The 18,369-nt window shown below is 37.0% G+C and overlaps 1 protein-coding gene across 1 annotated transcript in view; it reads left to right on the top strand.

Moving 5' to 3' along the window:
* The first annotated feature begins 1,698 nt into the window (after nucleotides 1-1,698).
* The window catches only part of LOC139960440 (uncharacterized), a 45,520-nt gene continuing 28,849 nt past the window's right edge, over nucleotides 1,699-18,369 (top strand). The window contains exon 1 of the mRNA XM_071958790.1: nucleotides 1,699-1,866. The gene's annotated coding sequence lies outside the window, so the exon portion shown is untranslated. The remainder of the gene's footprint in view (nucleotides 1,867-18,369) is intronic.

The raw sequence follows: 18,369 nt of genomic DNA on the forward strand, positions 1-18,369 counted from the left end.
GTTATTATGTAATGTCTACTTTTTTTAAGTTACATTGGGCAATGAGCCGCTCCCTTCCCCCTCCCATAAAAATGGTTAGTGAGTATTTTTCTTCCCCACCCCCCCCCCTTACTTTTGCAAATCTGGATTCATTCCACATTAAGTCAATAGAATGAACACAAAAACTTCTTAAAACTTAGAAACATATTATTTAGTACAACCCAATTTGGCGACAACACCTAATTAGGATGACAGTTACTGGGCAAATGAACATACAATGAACATACAAATGAGTTTGTGTTTATTGGGTGGTCCATAAAACTGACTTCATCAGAAAAAGAGAGCTTTAGCAAATTATAGGTTTGCAGGAAATTGCATAGTGTCCCAGTGTAATCGTATGGAATGTATTTAATTTACTCAGTTAAATTAGCTCCCTTTAAGTCCCTGGTAGCTACTCTGTGTGGTATCCCAGATTTTCAGGGAACTTTTAGCTACAGATGACTTTGAGGAGTTGAACAGAGTTAATTAAAAATATTCCAATGGATACTTTGACCTGACAACTCTTGCCATTTTGTCATATAGCAGGAATGTGTATATCTACAGACGCATGGGGAACAATTTCAGTGGCTTTATACTAAGGGACCTAACAGTAACATATTCCATAGGCTAGTACTTGTAACACGACATGTTTTCAGATTGGTGCGTCATACCAGTGCTCTACTCCTGGGTCAGCTTGCTTCCATTCCGGCGTGAGTGGTATTTAGCAAATGTTCGGGAGGTATGGTTGTCCACCGAACCGCAGTACTGTTGAAAAGCATTGGTTGCATTTGAAAGCATTCTGATTTTAATCCGAAACGCGGGTACATACCAAACACTAAAATGATTATCCGGTTATACTCGATATTCCCATTAATCATCAGTAATATTGAGAATTGAAAAGAACAGGAAATTTAAAGTTGATAGCTGTTACCCCACCCTCCCCCCCTGCACCTTGCAAACTGACTGTTAAGGATACGGAATAGTGTTTATGTATGAACCAATATTTCATTTGTGGAGGGAAAAATGCAACTGTATAGGCCTACTATGTAGTTACATAGGTAAAAAATGACATCTTCTAATTTACAACTTGTGTGAAAGGGTGTGGAGATGGATGGCAAAACAGCTTGAACAATAAAAATTCATTTGCGATGAGAGTATTACGTGTTTACATTGGAAAGCCACGCCAGATGACCACACTGTAAAGTGCATGGAAGTTCATCTATCATGTATGTCAAATATGCAATTATCGAAATATTTGAAAAAATGTTCCAGGTCTCATAAATATAATAAACCATGTATAAGAGTTCATTTAAAAAAGAACCACACGTTTGTTGGGATAACTATAAAGAATTTTTGGGATCTTCCCCTTCCCCACTTGTCAGACCTGATCACGTTAACCTAGCTACGTTGTGGGGGAATTCGTTTCTCCCTCATCAAAGTAAGTTTAGACGTTAAGAATATGAATTAGGTCTAAACAAAAGGTTGGTCTAACTTTGACTGTCAATGGAGGTGGGGAATGCCACTTCTCTTTCCGTTTCCTGTGACTATTAATTTTATTTTGACAGTTGTTAATGCAATGGTTGACATCTACTTTTGTTATGTCATAGCTGATTTTCCAGTGACAGAAAGGTAAATATGGTCAATTGACCTCAAACTGATCAATCTAGCACAGCGCCCTCTCTTTATTATTATTATATACTGGGTGGTAGAGAAATGACGAATAGACTGGAATATCTGTGAAAATATCAAGCTTTCACAACCGATATACTCGCCAGAATTATAACTTGCATTCTTCTTCAGTGAAGAGTACCATTAAATTTCTTCTCAGTGAAAAGACAAATTTCCAAGGTAAGCATCTTCTCACATAAATATTCACCTTGTTTTTAATAATTGGTAGAACAACAACATGGCAGATAGTCGTCATCTCGAACAAACCACTGCTAGCCTAACCTGTAGTTGGTTACAGATGCACGGACCGAAGTTCGGCCTATGCTAAGTAATGGTGTGACCAGCGGTGCGCGACCCTGTAACATAATTTCACGCATACACAGCTAAAGGTTCTGCAGCTTCCTATTGTTATTGTAGTAATAGGCTCTCAGTGTAATGTATAGCCCTGGTAATAAGTTCTGCTAAATAACTTGAGGCTAACACTAGCCTAGTGCTACTACTAGTAATTAGTACTAGCCTGTAGTGTAGGCTGTACTACTGGCAGTATTGTAGCCTAACTAGGCTGGGGCCCAGCAAAGGCTAACAAAACAATAATAGCCTAGGCATGACGGTAGATACATTGGGACCTGGCTCATGTGAAGTATATGCCTGACTTAGTACTGTAGTCCCTCACTTTAAGACTAGCAGGATAGGTAATGCACCACTCATGTGCACCGCCAGTTTCTTTTGTGGTCACAATATCAGTGAATCAGGAAGAAATAGCCCTAGCATAGCCTATGCCAAAGAAGTTTACCCTTACCAAATAGATAATACCTAACATAAACTGTCATAAAGCTGCCACTTCAACAAGTTAATATCCTCTTATGGTATTAAAACATACTGAAGTAATTTGTTCTGTGAGCTTTGGCACAGAGTTATATATCCTTCAAGTTGGAACAAAAATTCTTGTATAAAGCTAAATCACCATTTTGAAAAAATTGCACTGGCAACCTTATGACAGTAGCAGTCATTAAACACTCACTCACAGCAATTTAAAGGTTTTCTGGTACATTGTTGTGTTAAGTAGTGAACTTATAACAGTGGCAATATATAACAGAGCTTATATTAGGCTAGTCTGACACATTTGCTGATATTTTGCTCAAACTCCATGCAGAGGAAACCAAAACCACAGCTTCATGTCAGCTGGATTTTCCAAGATACGAATCAAAAAAGCTGCTGACAGGTAGTCGGATGCAGAATAATTAACCAAATATTCAATTTGCAAAAAAGGTAGTTTATGAATTATCTTTTTGTCAACAAGTGATGTGGTCTACCTTACTTTGTATGTAGATCCACCTTTAGTAACATTTCCAAGAACCCTACTGATCTTGTAGTGGTAAAATGCCATTTAGATCAATAGGCTAAAACCTAGTAAACATGGTAACTACAAAAGCAAAGCAGAGATGGACTTCATTGTTTAGCAGGTAGATCCACTGTAGTGAGTACATAAACCTGATTGTGTCTTGAAGAGATGAAAGGTCAGTTGAGGTCACCAGAGGTTAAAGTCTGAATACCTTGTAAACACAAACTTTTAACTGAAGTTCTATTCTTAACTGAAGTTGAAATAAACTACCTACATATTGTGTATGCACAGTAGATTCAATTCAGTGGGTGTCGGAATTACTGTATATCGTTATCTTTTAAGCTCAAAGAAAATTAAGGATCAAAACTTTAATAACCTCATTACATTGCATGCTTTGGTATGAAACTTGGCAAGGAATCACAACCTTCCTGGTTAACTGTTTCCTACATGAAAATGGAATGTTCCTTACACAAGCTTTACATTTAAAGGACATCCTACTGTACTATAACAGTAGTTCAGTTTGTTATAAGCTGGCCAAGGTACAGCATTCACTTGCAAGTTGAAAATGTTTGAAATGTAATTTTTGAAAGACTTTAAGGACAAAATGAACCATGACAACCCTGTTTCATCACATCTTGCATAATTACCAATTCGTAGAAAAGGTATAGATTCTGGATCTGGATGCTTCTTGTTTAAATTATGCACTGTATGTAGCTCATATTCAACTCCATGGAGTGACATATTAACTTATTGTACAATACGCCACATGTTTCACTCAATATGACGTGTATCAAACTATTTAATTTAACAATGATTTTGGTCAGTTATATGCACAGTTACACCACTGTTTGCCAAAGGCTGTGAACATTCACTTAATTAGGATGTTGGTACCATAGAGTAGTTCTTTTTGAGTCCCTGTCGATGGCAGGACTTTTGTTTGGTGATAGTGTGTATGTAGTGTACTGTATGTGTGACAAAATAACTCAAAATTTATGTTGGTTTGATTATGTGGATTCAACGTATTGAGGACACACAAAAGACAACATTTTGGGCTTTTTACGGAGGTCAAAGTGAAAAAAAACTTTACAAAACGTGATAACAAGAAACCCAAAGCTTGAATGCAATTCATATGTATTGGTAATTAAATACAGTAGATCCACCTTGGTGAGTACACAAAAACCTCTATACTCTTCTCTATCAGAAGGCAACATGTGGGTGTGAATGCAGGTGCTGTACAAATGTGTACAGTACGTCACGAATGAGTGCTCTTACTGTAAATGTTCTGACAACCAGTGTGAATAGAATGAGGTTTATCAACAATATATACCTAGTCATCTCAGACCATCAGACAGCCACACTTAGAGGGATTTTCGTGGCTGAAGTTGATTTGCAGAACAAAAAAATGCTGTAAATTTTCTACATCTTTAGTATAAAACCATATCCTCATGGCATTTTGCTTGATGAAGATATTAAAATTTTCTAAATTTTGTGATTTTTGTGTGAAATTCATGCGTCTGGCAACAGCAGAGTAAATGATGTCATCAAGGCAATTTAGCTGCAAATGTTATTGTTTTTCTTTATAATATTTAGCTCAGTTATTCACAGAGGAAAGTAATGTTTCTAGAAAATAGTTGCATTTTCATGACAATCTAAATACAGGGAACATTGACAGCTAAGCAAACATTCCAAAGGTATCAAGTTTCAAGGATAAATCAACAACTAGATTACAATAGAAAACTAAAACATTTGAAAATGATCTACTGTACCATGATGATGACATCACAGACCACCTACTGTGTGATCTAATCCATGGAGAAATCTAGGGTTTAGCCAACCAAAATAGGGTCCATTCAATCAACCATATCATGAATTAGGAACAAGATACAGAGATGAGGGTTTCAAATACAGTAGGTGTGTGTGTATTGCCTTTCTTATAAGTAGTACCTTGTCTGCCACTGGAATATATATCCATTTAAAGAGGTCATGCCTTCCAAATTCCTTCCAAATGTGCTGGTGATATATTTAGTCACAAATGGTCACATACTAAACTAGTTTTATTTGCTGCCACTGTGATAGGTCATTCACTGGGAATGTAGGTACATTTTATTGCCTATTGTGACAATTTTAATGTCTGGGAGTACTTTGGGTAGTTAGAAAACAAAGTGCTCTTTTTTTTCTACATCTCCTTTTTTTGTCTCCTTTTTTGTGCTAAATATTGGAGGCAGTGTACAGACAACTTAATATAAAACCCAACCTTGAGTGAATGTAAATGATGTCAATCATGTCATCTACATTCATCATACTGTACCCATGTACAGGTACTTACATGTTCAGTGTCAGTTTCCAAAATCCTTGCACCAGTTTTCAACTAATAGGAAAATCATTTGACCTTTTGGATGCCATTACAGACTGTGTTCTCTGCACAGGAAGAGGTTATCACCTACTAGGTACAGTAGGTAAATACCAGTAGGTTCATACAGTACCATGTTGTACACTATACAGTAGGCCATATATAAGTACTTCCATTCCATAATATTGTGGCAAGTTTGACATTGGTGGTTTCCATGTAAATACATATACAACATGTAGTTTACAGCCCATTAACTTCATTGTATCGAAATGGATGGTTTGGTATTTAACATACATTGGTATTTAACATAAATTATTGCTGGGCTACTGTAGTGTGTACATGTATCATTAAGATGGTTTCTATTCTTTAGACCACAGCAGGTCATTAGTTACATGTGGATACTGTAGCTCTACTGAAGGTCAGATCTCAGGGGTACATGCAACTACTATATTACCTAACTTCATCCAGTTCTTCAGACCTATGGGAAGTACAGTAGTTGAATCGGTAAATTTGGCTCAAAGTGATTGAGACTGCATACTTTTTCTGGTTTAATCCTATTCAGTTCATTCTTTGAAGGTGACTCATTTACTTAAAAGCCTCATAAACACTATCTGAAAATTTTGTTTGTGGATGTCACACAGTGATTTCAAGGATCCTCATTTTAATGACGGTCAAAGGTCATATTAGGTCAAACAAATGAAACCTTGTAAATACTCTTGTCATGAAAAAAGTTATTTTTTAATCTTACATTTTGTCATCTGCGGATGCTTGTATTGAGTTGATGAACTTTGGTGCTTTTAGTGGACTTCAAAGGTCATTTGAGGTTGGCATGTTTCAAAATGCAAATATTATGTAAGCATGAGGGGGTCCTGATTGCAGTCAATGAAAAACAAAGGCAGTTTGATGTGATGAACAATTCATATGGCATCACAAAATATTCAATTGTTCCCTGTTCATTTATAATATTCGAATAAAATGATTTGTGCATTTCAATATTTTATATCTTAGCAATATAAGCTATCAAAATGGGCGCAGTTAATTCAATGTTTCTCCCTCTCTACTCGCTCATGTATATAAATTTATAGTTTAAGTACATTTTTAAGTCTCAGAGACACAGACTTAATTACAGTATCCTGTGAATACTTCACTATATTGACTGTACAATACATAGGAAATCCTTTAGCCTGTTTGAAAAGTTGGAACTGGAATCATTAAATAGTACATACAGTATATCCTTAGAAAGGTTTCAGCATCATCTGAGACAGCATTTCGGTATATAGTATTATACATGTATTCTGGCATGTCATTTGGATCTTTCATGAGTTGAGGATTGCTTCAGCCAGACAATTCTTCATGGGTTTTGGCTGGTCTAATATTTACTTAATGTGTTTATCACATGGTAACAAAAACATTGATCAGGAAACATCAAGTTAACTTTCTCAATGAGGTCATGGTGCATTTTGTAAGGATCTTTAACACTCAACTGTGGATATAGTCATCTTCTTAGGTGATTAGTCTATATTTGCCCTTTGTTTATACTGTATGTTATAGATATAGGCCTTTACCACGCCTGCCAAACATTCATTTCTGACCTATGACCTTCGATGATGAGTATCTCGGAAATCAAAACAGTAGAGCCAATATCACAGCATGTGGAACAGGTGACTGCACAACTTTCTGTACTTTTGGTACATACTTGCCTTGAAGCTGGGTTTACATTAAATTGTTCACATTCTGGTGATGTACTGTACCATGTAAAGAGCAGGTACAGCATACTCCACTGTTGAGCTGCATTGCTGACTTACAGTATAGTGTTGAAACAGGCCTATAGAATTTGTACAATTTCAGCCAATTGATGAGAAATGTAGGTGCCTACAAGAGCTACTTGTAGCTAAAATCATGTTCTCAATGGCATTTTCCTGTACATCGCAACACACCAACAAAAAATATGTGGTGATGTTACAGTACAGTACTACAGTAGATACGTTTTAAACTCTGAATGTCATTTTTCTCCCCTGCCTACGGGTGGGTATTTCTCAGTAGTTTGAATTGGATTGGATTGCATTGTACATAATATTTTAGTTTTCTGAAAGTCCTGGGAATGCTACTTAAAACTGCTGAGCTGAAGGCTGCACACATGTGTTTTCTTTTAATTATAAAATGAAAACACATTCACCCTTCCATGTTGATCAACAGGTGTACTGTACACTGTCGATGTGTTGTCATCAGGTAAAGAAGTGGCGTACATGTACTGTATATATATTGGCTGCAGTATGTACAGTACTGTAAGCAATGAATTGAGTTATTGTACATCATTGGCTACAGTATGTTAGCTACAGGTACAAGACCATTGAATTGAGGTACTGCACTGTGTCATTTATAGGAATCCTATACAGAATCAATCTGACTTGAATTATGTTGTTGTTATTACTACTGGTTGTGTAAAATTCATTTTTCAGTCTGCAATACGTCAACTGGATGATGCGGTTATGATACATTGTACTTAATTTATTTTCAATGTTTCAATTTACTAATTTTAACCAATAAAGAGTATATTCATTGTTTCCCACTGGCTTAATTTCCAACCTTGGATAAAATCACCTGGTTGGAGGTGCATTAATACCAAAATTGATGAATGAAGGACATGCATGAATATCATGAGAGGAACTTATTGACAGATTGGAACCTGAAGATGAAGGATGACGAGCAGTCTGTTGTCCAAATGTCTGATCATTCTGATGAATCACTAGTACTTGATATTCACAAATGCATTTAATGTGTGGTGGGATGGAGGTTACAGCAGTGTGCCACATACACAGGCCTATTTAGATGAGTCAAGATATAACCATGGTTACATGTTTCAAGACCTTTCCACCTTTCAAGGCTATAAATGGAAAGTCACCAAGGTTGACGATTGGTCGAATGTAAATGGCTATTTCGTGTACATTCAGATATACATTGCAGGTAAATTTTGGGCATCTAATGGCTGAAAAGTGCAGTTAATTCCTTTTCAGGTTCTCTAATTGATCTAAACATGTTAATATTAAATTTCATGTCATACTGTACAGTATATGCTCTCATGATGTCAAGTTCTGTTAATTTGCAAGATCCACATCAACTGATAAATTATACCAAAATAACAAATTTTAATTCCACCCCTACGGCTAAATGATATTTATAGGAATTTGTTTTTAGTTCTAAATTAAGAACCATTGCAAATTGACAGTTTATTCACGACTATCTTGTTGTGCAGCAATACGAAAACCCGCTCTTGAAAAAAAGACTGGTTGTGTCTTTGAATATATAGGCTGCTGGAATGTGTAAAGCTTTTACTTACAACCATGTACTGTACTGTATACCAATGCCAAACATTTGCCATCCAGGAATACCTTATGACAATTCACCTCAGCCAGCTGAACAGTTTTGTGAGATGTCAATTAAAACGCAATTGAGAATATATGTACAGTATACGGTATGTGGACGTGTATATTAAATATTCCATGCACACTAGTGTACAGTACAGTATGTGAAATTGCCATCTGGTTACGCTAGCTTCATATCCAAAGACTGCTATACCTGATCACTTTCTGGTCTACATTCTAGACTAGATGACATCTGATAATTAGGGACGGTACCTGGCGAGGAGGGTGCCTCTGTATTCTGTATTGAGATGTTAGAACTGAAGAAAAGAAGAGATTGGAAACACATTGATATAAATGGTATTGCATTACAGTACTGTACTTTGCTATAAATCAATTAAAGCAACTCCTTGACTTGCGCTGCCATAGGACTGACAAGCATACTGTATGTGGTCCATCAGTTTATTTAAACTGTTTAATAATGAAGAGGACAGTACTTAATTAAGAGAATTCAAGATAGTAAATGTGACAGGTCAGAGCTAGATAGCCTGAGAAAGTTGAAGACCAATTATTCAGAACTTAGGTACAGTAGAAGGACTAAGACCATGTTTGGAAAAGAAAGATGACATCTGTAGCTAGTACTGTACATAACAGGTCTGGATGAGTACAAGCATGTCAAGTTCAAGATTCTCTGTTGTAGAGCAGAGTTCAGTATATCACATGTTTTGAGATGACATCTCTCCTCTCATGTGAGGATTTCCACTCACTATGTGTACCCGTGTGTATTTTATCACAGCTAGGGGGGCTAGTTCTAGGTACTCGCAGTCGGCTTACGCTGCAAATAGTGGGTTTAAATAGTGGTTTTTAATCATAATAATAAGATGAAAACTATCAAATAACAAGGCATGTTTTCCCTGTTATTTCATCAGTTTCAATTTTATATTTTACGACTGCATTGAAATTTCTTTTTCCGTTATCTACCCTTGATTCGGTGAAATTTGTCCGTATTCCGTAACGCGGAAAACTTATGGTTTTACAGTAGAGCTACTACGGTACTACTGTCATTGTTATAGTTGAAACACACTCACTCAGCTCTGTGCAAGCATATTGTTCAACATATGTCTTTACTGTATATAGTATATCAGTGTACATTTTAATGAAGCTTTGATAAGACGAGTACCCCTCTTAACGACTTGTAAAATTTCCAAATTCGAAAAGCAAACATAATTGAGGAATTTTCCTCCACACCGACTTGTGAGAAGAATCTGTGCAGTTCAGGTTTTCCCTGTTGGTTAACAAATGCAGTATCGCAGACAGTTTCATATTTATGCACGCACCTCCACAAAAAAAAATGAAAAAAAAATGGGAGAGATTGGCCTCTCAGCGCCTAGGTCAATAACCTGACATCCCATCTTCATAAATCACTGCAAAGATTCTGCTACATACTGTAGTAGTACTGCAGTGTTGACCTGAGTACCTGAGCTGTACAATACCAAGTAGCATGTAGTATGTATTTTGACACAGTAAATGCAAGTATGGTTTGTTGACTGCTGCAACCATATGTGCACACTGGCAATACTGCAGCAGTAGCTGTACACAAACATGTCGTGGTCTACTGGTACTACAGAGATCCTTATTCTTTCCAGACAAGAGTTAATTCAGCCTTTGGACGGTTTATTCCTTGACCTAGTATTTTGTTCCCTTGGAATCACCAATCCGTATTAAAAGTTGGTTACAACTTGTTGCACAATCAGAAGGATGTAATAACTAGACTGCTCTATAAAACAATTCTTGCGTATAGTTACTGTTCTCTAGGAGTGTTGGAAAAGGATTCTGGTTGGACAAAGATTGTATAATAAATTGTTACCACAAATGTTTCATAAACTTACAGTACCACCATACTTTATAAAAAAAATGTTCTTGTATTTTTTTTTTATCTTTTTTTGTTTTTTGGCTTATGGTACAGTAAGTACAGTATGAAAAAGAAAAAAAATTCACTATAACATTTTTTGGATCACAGATTGTCAAATGAACACATTGTTCTAACAGTTTGCAATACTTTTCTCAATTTAAACAATGTTAGAGGCAATGACAAATAAGAGGAAGGGGGAGAGAGGGAGGTGGGGGAGAGGGAGGGAGGTGGGGGAGTGGGAGGTGGGGGAGTGGGAGGTGGGGAGAGGGAGGCAGGTGGGGAGAGGGAGGGAGGTGGGGAGGGAGGGAGGGAGGTGGGGAGAGGGAGGGAGGTGGGGAGAGGGAGGGAGGTTGGGAGAGGGAGGGAGGTGGGGTTCTTATCTCCTAGAGGTAACAAAATGTTTTTTTTTTAGTTTCATTTGTGTCCATTTTAAATAGCTCTTTATATACTATTGTACAGTATGTTGCATTCTCACTGATTTTCCTAAGATCCCAGTTTTTCTATCCAAAAAATGGTTTTTGAACATTTTCCCTATATACAGTAAATTGGCAGCCTAGACTAACCTCCTCCAAATTGTCCATCAGAACCACCAGTCCTCTGCAAATCATTGCAGTCAACTTTTTTCAGTTTTTGACCTTTTCTGACCTCGCATTATGATGGACCTGTGCAAAACATCTGTAGAGTTGTACTGTAGTTTGTCTGAGGTAGGCACATTTTCAAGCTTAAGAGATTTTCCAAAGTGGGCGGTACAGTAGGTACCATAGAAACAAGAATTCACTTTAACTTTTGGTCATAGAATCCTTGACCCCAAGAGGGTCTGGATTAGGAATAAGTCATTGAAGAGGTTGATCTATATGGACAAATAAAATGCAATGTTCCATTTGAGACACATGTCAAGGTCTGACTGAGTTTGTGGACATTATTTTACAGTTCCTACAATACAGTAGTTTATAGTGGTACAGTACACATCGTGTGCATTTATCACAGTTGTATATTTACAAGGAATTGGTACAGTTGACTGTGGTCGGTTACAGAATCTCTCTGTTTAAAAGGAGACACAAACCCATTGACCATCATATTTACTGTATCTGATATGACAGAGATCTCTGTGAAGAACAAGTCCCCCCTTCCCCCCCCCCCCCCCCCCCTCCAAACAGCTAAGTAAAACCTTGTTCCTTTTGGGAGATAGAATATAGGTACGGCAGTCGTGTCGGACAGCTGTCGTTTTGTAAATCTGCGAGAGATCATAGTGCCACTAGGATCCGAAAAGTTTTTCACTTTCTAAAAAGTGTTGACACTGAAATCAGTGTCATCATTACTGTAAGTCATGTTTAACAGTTTCGATATTTTAGATTCAGTGTTCTCAAAACCCACCTACATTAATATATAAAAACTAAACATTGCAAACAATACAGCCAGAAGCCTTAAAGCTTTGAGGCATTTGTGGCTTGATGTTGCCATGTTTGTCAGTGGATCAAATCTTCCGTCTGGCATGTCAGGAAACATTTAATGCGATATCTCCGAAATGGAGCATTATTCTTCTTAGCTGTTTGAGGGAAGTAGTTCATTACATTTATCTCTATAAATCTCATAGATCAATGACGATGGTTTGTGTTTGTGTCTCCTTTAACACAGCTTTTTGCGTTCTGTTGCTGTTTTCCCATCCTTTTGACATGTCCATCAAGTTTTTTTACATAATGTTCTCGTCACGAAACAGCAAACTAATTTATTAGCCAAGTTTTTTTTTTCCTGCTGAGAGCATTAATTTGGCGAGTAATTAAGGACTTCTGCAGATAATGAGTAGTGTGTCTTCCGACAGGTTCCTCATTTAAAATTGATCCCATGCAGTTCCCCAAGTCCACTAGTTTGAATTCAACCAAACAGTGAATAGCTAACATGCTTATTTATGAGCCGTTGCTTAAAATAGATTCATTCACAGCAATTTAATCTGTATAGGTTAAATAAAGATTTGATGCTTTTAAGAACAAATCTAGGGTAGACAATAACTATAACAATACTTTTATGATACTTCCTTTGCATTTTAAAGCAGATTTTTGAGTTGATTTTAATCAGTCTTTGGTGTAGTTGTCACTGACAGTTTCCGTCAAAGTATGGTTTAAGTTCTTGCTGGACAGGTAGTCAAGTTTCAAGTATTCAAAATGTGAAGGAAGAAAATGTCCCATGTTTCTTACATGTAATTAATTAGAACTAAATGGAAAACTGTCTGAAATGAATGTCGGGAAACAAATGGAATCCTTGTTTAATTGCAAATTAAACTTTATTTCCTTGATAAATTACCATATACAGAAGGTCACCCGTAATGGTAAAGTTAGTGTTATCAATTACAATGGAATTTTGGGAAATACAGAGTAGGTTTGATAAATTAGCATCTATCTAATATGCCTTCGAGTAGTTGCTTTATGACGGTGGCTTTTGAGAATGTTGGAATTGAGCGAACTGTGCTGTTTCTGAACATATCATTTATCCCTAGAAAGCACAAGTATCAACAAAGAGAGATTGAGGGGGGGGGGGGAGGGAGAGGGGTGATGGTTTGAATTGTGTACAGTAGTACTGTACTTCCATGGATAAATAGTTACTGTACTCATTGCACTAGAGTACAGTACCTTTCTGTCAAATACTGTATGTGGGTTGTTGTTTGCTAATACACAGTGTTACCCGTGACTGTTCCCGAGAATGGGCACCATTTGATGAGAAATTTAACTACAGTCAAACCCATCAGATATTGCACAGTAAAGTTAATTGTACAGAGTGCACTAGAGGGCAAACATTGATCACCCAAGGTTTTTCCAGAGTTTTCATTTCCACTGTGGTTGTTTTTCCCATTCAAAAGGCACAACTGAGCAGGGTGAGTAAGCAGGCAGCAATATGCATGGTTGGTGTTCTCATGGCCTCTGATTGCCAGTGCTGTATTAAATTACCCAGTGACCTGCCAGCAGCATTTATAACTGCTATGGTCTGTATAGGAGGTACTGTACTGTACATGTACTGTACATAGAAGTAGTGATCTTGTCTGTTAATGTTGTGGTCTAGATTCAAAGCTTCCTTCAGCTAGTATGTTACGATAGTGACTGCTATCTCTGCAAAAGGCTTCTGAGGCTCTGCATGCAGAAGTTTTCTCCCTGTATTACAATTCTCTACCTCACTGTGGACTACTGTATATCCAAATGATATGAGTGTTGAGTATCTATGCTTGGAATGGGGAGGTGGGTCATGTAATGTCACTCAACACCTACAGTACAGTATCCAGACAATTCATATCAGTTGACAATGTTGGGTTTGTGTTTTAATGTTATGTGGAGACAGGTAAGTTATAGTTACTACAATATAGGAATTCATACTAGAAAAGTATTTTTTACCTTTTTGGAACGTCATACAGTATGTGTAACATCTGTCTACCAAACTTTGTAATATACTTCCTCACTGCATAAATACTGTAATGTCTTCAATTTTACAGCTCTCTTAATGGATTCCCTGTACTGTAAGTACTATACTGTGCAGTACCATATTATGTACAGTACAGCACTACAGTCAGCATAGTGATGGTTGGTAGTTGCTATGCAAATAGTACTGCATGAGTTCTCAGTCTTCAAAATTGCAAGAATGTTGTGGCAGTGAGGACAAAACTCTCTTGGTGGACAACATTGAAGCATGAGCAGAATGATTCATGTTGCTGTGTTCAATGATTCATTTATATACAACATTCTATCGGTATGTAGTTGCTGCCATTATCACTGCAGATCATGTAAGTTTTACACCCTTGCTGTGACTAATGGAATTGCTCATGAAATGAACAAACAGAAAACAAACGATCTTTAACAGATTGTGAAAACTTCAAAGCTTAAGTCATGAAAGCAAGTTGCCAGTTTGTTCAACATGTTATGGTATACTCTGCCAACTAACAAGGTTTCCTGAGTAGTACACTGTATGCTACAGTAATATTATTGAATTAGTATTCAATATTTGATATTTCAACAAAAATATTTGTGACCTCCCATTAATTTGTCCCCAAATGGAAAAAGCTTACAAATATCAAGTGGCAGTGGCTTAACAAAACTACTGATATAAAATACTGCCAAGTATTAGAAATAGTGCTCATTATTATCATACAAATTTAATACTGATCAAGGATGTTTGGTTCTGTCTTTCAAGAGGGTAACATAGAGGGCCCCATTTGCATTGCTGTGCTTGTAGAATGAAAAGTGTGCACTTGCCAGCTCTAGTACTGTACATACTGTACATCATGTTAGCACATGAAGAATTTATACACACTTGTAGCTTCTAAGGTTTTAGCATAATATGTAGCTGCTGCTGTAATATACTGGATAGAATTTCCAGTGGATTCATCCTACTGTACTGTACAAAAGGCCTCATGAAAATATAAGTCTTGAGTTTTCTGTTTAAGAGAGGCACAGTGTTGTTCAAAGACTGCATAGGTTTCTCTTCCTCCATCTTTCATCACGTATGATTATGAATTTGTGGAATACAGTACCAGGCTTGGTGAGTACCAGTGAAGTTTCCTACTGTAGGAAATATAGTATGTGGTTACCATTGGTATGGGAATTAATCAATTAATTCTCCAAACCTTTATTCTTTCTGTGTTTTTTGAGTGGGAAGGAGAAAGGGTGGGGAGGGTGGGGGGGGGGGTGACGGGGATGGAACTACTTGTGCAATGATCCTCATATCCTTGTAGAGTTGACTGGAAGCAATGTGCAGATACAGGATGCATCAATGTAAGTAATGAATTACCCAAACAATGAAGCATTTAGTGAAGCCACAAATCCTCTGTAATCCTGCTTGGCTTGACAGTTACACCACCTGGGATTTATTTCATGCCTGCAGTTCAATAAGAAAGTACACTTTTTTTTCAGTTTTAGTGAGACATTTGAGTTGAAATTTCATGTAGTGCATGTCTATGATATAGCTGTACTTTCTTCGCATTTATGACGGTCTTTATCTGACAAGGAATACAATACATTATTTCACGAAATATTTAGATAGTTTACTGTACCGTAGCATACAGTCAACACAGCTTGGCTGAGGTATTCATGTGCCGCCAACTTTACTCTTCCCTTGCTCTGAGTAAAATAGTATTTGCTTGCTTATAAAGGTTAATGTGATGCAATTTTGCATTAAAATTGATAACATTTGTCATTTGCACGATCCTTAAAGGGGGAAGTGGAGGGGGTTGGGGGTGCTGGACTTACAATAGGCAGAATTTTCAGTCTTGATATATGATAGACAAAGGCAAAAAAGAGTGCTAGTATGTTGCAATATATAGCTATTTTGCTTTTCAAGACATGTACAAAATGCTTAACCTCTGGGATGCTACTTTAAAGTGCTAAATTTAATGATGACCTCATCAGCTCCTTGGTGCAGGAGGCCTAAATGTTTATGCTTATCCAATGTTTTATCAATTCTAATAACTCAACCGAAACAACTGCATATGTACAGTAACCTGCCGAGCATCCTCCGATAACATTGAACAACTCTGTCCTTGACAAATTGCGATGATGCGTTGTAAATTTATGTTATTTGAGGCCATAAATACAATCTTATATTTTCCTAAATGAATTTTGTGTTGCAAATATGAGGAAGTGACCTAATAGTCTGTTTGTTAGACTATTGTCAGTAGTCTAGATGTCTGATTTGTGAGCCTCAGATGTTTTGAAATGGATTACTTCTCACAATAGAAATATAACCTGACTGTAGTGTTTGTCAACATTTGAAACACTCAGTACAAATTATGAAATTTAATTTGAGCCTGAAGTCATCCTTGTACGTTTGGAGTTACCTACAGTAAGTGTAATAGAGCATATAAATTCCTCACAGTGGATCAATCATCAGTTTGCCCCTCGATCATCAGCAAGAAGAAAGGTCTGCAAAAAAATGGGGGCAGTTTTGTGAATAGTATTGTAGATCTATAAGGAGAGTGTTGGGGGTGGAGGGGGGGGTTAGAAGGAATGGAGGGAGGGAAATGTGACCTAAGTTCCATGAATGTAACATTGCTAATATTGTACGGGTGTACGTGTTCATCACTAAATAGCCTCCTCACCCAAGTAATATATGTCTGTGAATAAACTACCTTTCTTACTGCATCTACACAATGTACAGTACTCTATCTGGTTTGCGCCGCCAAGTTTTGAAATTCTTTGATCGATAAGGCAAACCGTTCAACTGAAGACAGCTGGACATAGCTACAGTACCACTGTAATTCAGCGTGCAAACGTTTGAGCGCAAAGGTACTCCACTCTATCCGACCTACTGTTGTTTATCAGGGAATCTGCCCGTGTGTAGCTATACCTTGGTCTAATTAATTTCCAGGGCTTCTGTTTGCGAGTACTGTACAGTAGCTTTATAGGATTCATTCAAACATGAAACTGATGGAAAAGGTTGAATGACTTTGAAAAGAAATTACATATGGTGGTTTATTGTGCAACCCTGAATACTTGGAAATTTATGGAAAGATGGTCTCATTCAGTGTATTTTAATTAATAATCATGATCTTATCAGAAATAAGTTAATAATATTTATCAAAGGTATCTTTTGTAAAAGCTTAATATTAAAATGTTCGCTGTAGGGTCGTGTATGACTACACACTAATTAATGAACCATGAGGTCTGAGTTTACTCGCTCGAACTTTTTTGAAAACAGCAAATTTAGGTATTTTTAGCTGGAAAGGTAATCCTGAGGTTACTGCTCGATTTGAATGATATTTTCAACTTTTGTCTCGCTGATTAGTTTGAACTTTTGTCATAAATGGTGAGGGTACTGTTCATACTTTAGTGCGAAGTCAATTTCAGACTAATAAATTAATTGTTCCACCACAGTCATTAATTTCATCTAGATACATAGTGCCATAAAATCTCTGTGAAATGACTGAGATCATGCAGAGCATTCTGTCTGCAGACATTAAAGTTCCAGATATGACGAAAAAGAAAAAAAATTCTCGCTGTGAGGGAAGGTTGTTTCATAAGCATAGATCCATATTATATAGTGAGGGAAGGTTATTTCATAAGCATAGATCTATATTATAATACATATATCTGGTTTTCTTTCTGCTGAGTAAAATATTCTCGTCTGAGGTGGCCAAAGGAATTCCCACAAAGAACGTACTTTAGACCCTCCGTTTTCTTCATCGATTGTGTTTGACAACCAAATCAGCTTTCTTACAGGGAAACACTTTTTAGAGTTAAAACTTTGTGTAGCAGTTTTGATGGCTCTGAATTTTGTCTCTTTAATTTACGAGTGACGAGTTTACCTGTCTCCTCACAACCTTAGCACCTCATTCTACCGTGCCAAGTATGCCCTCTTTAACACTGTGCACCCTCAACGACCGGCTCCCCCGGTCGTTGCCCTCCTTCTCATTCTACCATCCAAAGTGTCTACACATGTTTTTTTCGTATTGGAAAAATTTATTACGGAATTCGCCCAGAAAGATACCTTGGAAAGTACTATCACGCCTGTGTAAAAGACTGCTATACATCTTTGGACAGATACAAATACATATAAACAACCGATCAGAAATGTCAAAGAAAACCTTTGGTGTGGAATATTCTAGTCTGACTCTGATTGTTGTTGAGTGTGTTGTTATCTTTGACATTAACTTTGTGTCATAAACAATGCCATTTTAAGGCAGATTAGTACTACACAGCATACAGTACTCTACACAGTGCAGTGTCCATGCAGTATATCGTATTAT

This window comes from Apostichopus japonicus, chromosome 19 (assembly GCF_037975245.1).
Source record: "Apostichopus japonicus isolate 1M-3 chromosome 19, ASM3797524v1, whole genome shotgun sequence".
Lineage (NCBI taxonomy): Eukaryota > Metazoa > Echinodermata > Holothuroidea > Aspidochirotida > Stichopodidae > Apostichopus > Apostichopus japonicus.